The sequence below is a fragment of the Mauremys reevesii genome, linkage group 26 (genome assembly GCF_016161935.1).
Source record: "Mauremys reevesii isolate NIE-2019 linkage group 26, ASM1616193v1, whole genome shotgun sequence".
Classification (NCBI taxonomy): Eukaryota; Metazoa; Chordata; order Testudines; family Geoemydidae; genus Mauremys; species Mauremys reevesii.
The window spans coordinates 9,732,896-9,738,895 of NC_052648.1; positions in this window are offsets into that span (position 1 = coordinate 9,732,896).

Genomic DNA, 6,000 nt, shown 5'->3' on the forward strand with positions numbered 1-6,000 from the left:
ACCGAATGACGGTCAATAAATATCAAACACATTCTCAAAACATTCGTCTTAAGATTTCAAGTGTGATTTCTCTCTGAAAAGCTCCTCTGTTAAAAAAAACAACCATGGAACCATGGTGTCTCATGTATACTGACGGCCAGTAACACCGGGCCAAATTTACTCAGCCGTCAAGTGGAAAGAAAGGTTTTTTTCTCTAAAAGTTCAACCTGCTAAATCACCCTGAGATGGTGAGAGTCAAGCAATGTTCTTTGGGCCTGATTTACAAAGGGATTTAGGCACCTCAAGTTAAAGATAGTTGTCTAGTGGGATTTACAATAGTGCCGAAGGCCCAGATCCTCAGAGATGTTTAGGCACAAACTCCCATGGGAGTTAGGCACCTAAATATTTTGAACACTCTGGGCTGAAGTGACTTAGGAGGCTACGTGCCATTTTCAAATGACAGTTAGGAACCTACGTCCCATTAACTTTCAATGAGTCTTACGGAATGTCTACAGCGCGTTTGAAAACCCATGTCAGTGAGTCTCTGAGCCCGGGTCTACAGACTTGAGCTTGTGGGGCTCATACCATGGTGCTAAAGACAGTAGTACTGATTTTGAGACTTGGCCTGGAGCTCCGCACCAAAACGAAACATCCACACAGCTGCTTTTAGGACTGTAGCGCAAGCCCGAGTGTGTAAGACATGGGCTCTGTGACACACTGCCGTGGGTTTTAAAATGCAGTGTAGACACACCATTAGTCTCCTAAAAGCCGAGGTCACTCTCTAGGCTCCTAAGCCATTATGTGCTTTGAAAATGTTACTTTTTATCACTAAAGAGTTTACAGAGCGGATAGGTTTAGTAAGAAGACACCAGTTTTTGGAGTACAACTTCCATTTCTGTATACTTAAATCAACATGTACGTTCACGAGCACTCATGTTATTTAACGTTATACTAACGACTGCAATGACACGGGATGAAAATCTGCTCTTGGCTATTTTCAGTGCTTTCAGGTGAGTTGCAAACGTGTATCTGAGGTCAGAATTTGGATATGTAGAATTGTAGATAACTAGAGAGATGAAGACAGGGAGAGAAAAGACTGGCTCCTAAAAGATGTCTAATTCCCACTGAAATCATTAAATACCTAAATACCTTTGAGGAGCTGGTCAAAAGTGCCCAGATACCATGGATGATGGGCCCAGCATATAAATACAGACAGAGAGACACATATTTGTGTATTTATAAAGCTCCCATCAAGATGTTATCTTGGTGCTTTTCCTCCATCTCTTTCTAGCCAATACATACATAGCCAAACTCTGACCTCAGATACAAGTTTGTAGCTCCTATTGAAGTGATCTGAGGGCACTGAAGGTGTCTGAGGACAGATTCCCAGCCCAAGGGTTTTCAGCCTTTACTACAGGGTCAAAGAATATACATGCTCGTTGTCGTGTATATAGCTTTAAGCATGCAGAAACGGAGGTTTTCTATTGCTATATCAAGAAAACACATGATGGTGTGGGATGAAGGTTTTGTCAACAGGAATTTGGGACAATTGCATTATTACTCGTGAGTGGGTGCAGGTGCGAGTGAATGCCGGCAGTCATCCCACACAAGAGCCGATAGAATCTTTATTCAGTCCCACTCCAAACCGTTGCACACACCACTCGGTATGGTCCACACTGGTTAATTGTTTTAGGAGAGATTTTGACATTTTTATTGGGACTGTTTTTAATCCCTCCAACAGGATAACCAGCTGCCTATAATAACTCGGAGGCCAAGTGTTCAAAGTTCTAAGGGAGTGATAAAAACCTCCCACATATGGCCCAATATAGCTTTTCTGTACTTAAAAATGTCACAGCTTTATTGTACGTTCTTTTGCGTCCCATTGGGAAACCAGGAATCCCTCTTTCTTGTGATGTAGAGTTTCAGTTTCTTACCCTTCAAGGTATTGGACTTTAAAGATGTGACCTTTATAAGTATAGAAAAGTGGTTATCCACATGGGATCTTGCCCATCCTTGACCTGAGGCCAGGCTAAACTTTTTGGAGGAATTCCACAGACTGAGGGAAGCATAAGGATACATTTCTGGCTGCTTTAAAACAAAATGGCGGCTGCCAGAAACTGCTCAGGAGTTTGCAACATTAGTGGTGAGCAGAGGGCCGATGAGTAAGATTACCCAAAGGTGCATCATATGGCATCTCCATATATGAGGAATAATCATAATCACAATAATTAATAATTAATAAACAATAAATGAATAGTATAAAGAACATATGATATTAAGCCATAAATGTCAGCATTTGATTTACCACCGAAAGCCACTGTTTTTCTCACAGTCTGCAGGCCAAGATTTTCAGAAGCGACGAGTGACTTTGGACATCTCCATTTTGGTGTGCTGAACCTGAGACGTCTTAAAGGGAATTTTCAGAAAGCACTTTTTGAAATGCAAACCCCTTTAAGATGTCTCAGGTTGGGTATCTCATAACTGGGATATCCAAAATCGTGAGTTACTTTTGAAAAAAATCTTGCCTCACTTCATAAGGGACATTTTCCAAGGAGGATACAGTATTGCCAACCCCAAACGTTCAACAATGTTGAATCAAAATCATGAGATAGGCTTAAAAATCTTGAGATTTAAAGAAAAACATAGTGGGGTTCTTTTCCTTTACCTTTTGGCTTCTGTTTTTTGAGCTTGTAGGAGTCTCATTTTCAAGCTTTTCTCTGCAGCCGCAAGGGCTAGAAACTTCCTTTTTTTAAAATGAAAGGCTGAGATTCCCACCTAATCATGACTCTCGCAGCTGAGGCTTTAAGGAAAACACCAAGTATTATGAGACTCGTGATAAAATCATGAGAGTTGGCAGGAAGTTTTATCTAAGACTCTAATACATCTTTCTGGTGAGTTGTAAATCCAGGGGCATGGCTCTTTGTGCTCACAATACCTCTTGTGGTGGCACTTTTTGCTGGAGTACAAGCCTCCTCAGCAAAATCCAGTTTGGGTGGTTTGCCCTTTCTGTCTCCTCCAGATTCCCCTGGCAGTTTCCATTGGCTGCTGCAGTGTTATGCTCCACTTCCTGGCCTAGGTTTCAAGTAGTATTGTAGTGACGTGTACTGTTAAACTCCTGCCACATTCCACCATGGAGGTGGCTGCAGTTCGGGGCTGAGTGGAGCATTCCACATGTTCCAGTGTTCCAAGGTAGAGCCGAGTGTTCTACCTTGGTTGGTCTGTCTTACCCATGGGGATCTTTCAGAACAAATAGCTGCCGGCAAGAAGCAAGAATCTGGTGAGTAAGCAGATTGCAGTGTGTCTATTTCCAGCCCTGCATAAGGCCCAAACCACCCCTCACTCACATCTGTGCAGTAGGACCATGTTCATGTAAATAAGGGCAGAATTTGGCTTCATGTATTGAAGTGGAAGAGTGATGGTAGGGAGTCTCTCTCTCTTTTTTCTCTCTCTCTTTTCTTGCATGGTCAAACAGTTTAAATATCAACAGAAAGCCCCATTGCTTGAGTCACGTAAAACTGTGCTGTGCAAAACTGTGGAGACTCCAAGAGATGGAGCAGATGAGGAGATGGCATTTTCTGTCGCTGATTTCTATGCAAGCTATTAAGGGCTGGATTCTGATCTGAGTGACACTGGTAGAAGTTTGGAACAACTCCAGCAACTCCAGTGGAGTTACTTGGGATCTTACACCAGTGCAACCAAGATCAGCATCTGACCCTAATGCAGTGTATCATCCTGTCTTCCAATAGTTTTAAAAAGAAACAGTAAAAAGCAAGTTTAGACAGGAGAGAATATTTCTAAGGCCTCTCTGTGTGAGCTGCATGTTCATTTTCATTTCGAACACACAAAGGCACGCAGTATAAACGTGCTGCATCATCCTAGTGCTCTGTGCAATCGTAGTGCTAAGGAACGGCAGCTGCTTTTGGGCCAGAGAACCAAGATGCAGGTGAATTTCGCTCTGCGTCTCGATCTCTTTGTCATCCACTATGTGTGTTATAGGGACTCGGTGGAAAGTAGCCGACGCGTGACTCTGTCTTAACAGAATCTTCAGACGTTTCATTTATTTCCTGTGATAAAGTAGTGAAAGGGAAACCTCTGAGAGAAAATCTTGATATTAATGATTAATGAGCGATGCGATTGTGCTTTCCCTGGTGTGCTCTTTGTGCACACAAAGGTATGAGGGAGGATCAGAAAGTCTCTTAGATAACTAAGCTTCTACTGATGGGTTTGCGCCTTTTAAAAGAGAAGCAAAAGCCTTTAGAGACCTGTACATGGCTCTGGCAAGATCTCGGTGAAAGAAAAGATGAAGGGGAGTTTCAGGGACAGAAAGCAATAAACAAAGCAGTGGCTGGTAAATCTGGAGACCTGGATTCTATTCCTAGCTTGGCCACTCAGTGGCTGTTTAATATCAGGCAAGTCATTTCCACCCATATGTGCCAGAGATTCCCAATCTGCTAAATGAGGATAATGATACAACTGATCTATGGGTGATCTAGGTGCTCAAGAGAGGGATCCCCTTGGTGCTTGTGATAAGTTCTGGGGGTGTTGGCGCTGCAGATAGAAGCCATGAGGCTGGGAGATCTCTTCATCTGGTTCCCCATCTAAGCAAAAATCTGTTTTCATAATTAGAGCCCAGGAAAAAGCCGCCACCACTGGGCCCGCAAAGTCCCATAGAGCTGTATTTGCTGGAAGTGTATCTATTTTGTTGCCGAAAAACAGACAGAGAGCCTGGTTCACCTTTCTGAGAAACATTTCAGACCTTATCTGCACTGGTGTGAATGACTGTGCAAGGAGCAAGGGAGCTGGGCGCTGCATGTCTGGAAGGCAGAGCATGACATACGGGCTGGGTTAAAGACTGTCCTGGAGTCTCCAGGAATTAAAGATTCATCTTTAATTAAAGATTATGTCATGTGACGAAATCTCCAAGAAGACGTCTGACCAAAATTGACAACTCTAGCTGGGTGATTTGGAACAAGTGCGTGAAAAGAATATAGAGGGGTTTAGGATTATCAGCTGTGGGGGAATGTTTTCATTTCTGATAGCTGGTATTTGGTGGATTCTGGTGCATTTCTAAAGCAGAAAAATGGCTCTTTTAAACAAGATGCCACTTTATTGTCTATTTTAAAGTAGTAAGAGCATCTTGGCAGTGATAGCGTAGCACGATCCAAAGAGTGGGTGACCCCATCATTAGCAGGGAAATCACCCTCCTCCATCTTCAATTTGAAGGTGGGATTTTAACATGAGGGTCCCATGAGCCATTGAGACTCATTCTTAGGACCGATCAGAAAGTCTGTGAATCACAATTTATCAAATCCGTTCTCTTTGTTGTTTTTTCTTGACTTCTAATTACCAAGACCTGTGGTCCTTACCACCTCCCTGAAGTCAATGGCAATCTTGCTTGGATAAGGATTAAGCCCCCAATTCTTCAGAGTGTTTGAGCCCACACTTAATTTTAAGCATGTGCTTATATTGCATTGATTTAACCTTCATCCAGCGTCGAGAAAGAGGTTACATTAGCTGTGTCATAGGGGAAGTTTGTACCCCAAATGCATAGAGAAACCAATCCTTTAATATTTTAGGAGCAAAAGTTTTTATTTAAAATCCACTGTCATGAAAAAGTTACATTAATTGGGGGACTTTTGTTTCTGAAATACATTCAGAAGCTAACAATGTTTTAGGCAAAAAATTTTTTTATTTAGCCAGCAAATTGAAAGAACTAGCAGGAATCTCATTCAGTGTGCACCTATATGCACTTTTCACACATTGCTGGAGTACCTTCCATCTTAGGGTGATTGTATGCAGCAACCATTTTCACTTCAATGCATTATTAAGTAGTGTACACAAATTAAATTTATGTAAAAAACAACAGCTTGCTTAGTGAGGGAGACATAGTTACCACTATTACAGTACAAAATACTCTCACTAGAAGCAAACGTACATAGAACTACTAAAAATACAGGATAACAGTGGAGCACGTTTGGGGTACATTTATACCCCACATATTCTTTTGATACAGAAAAAAAA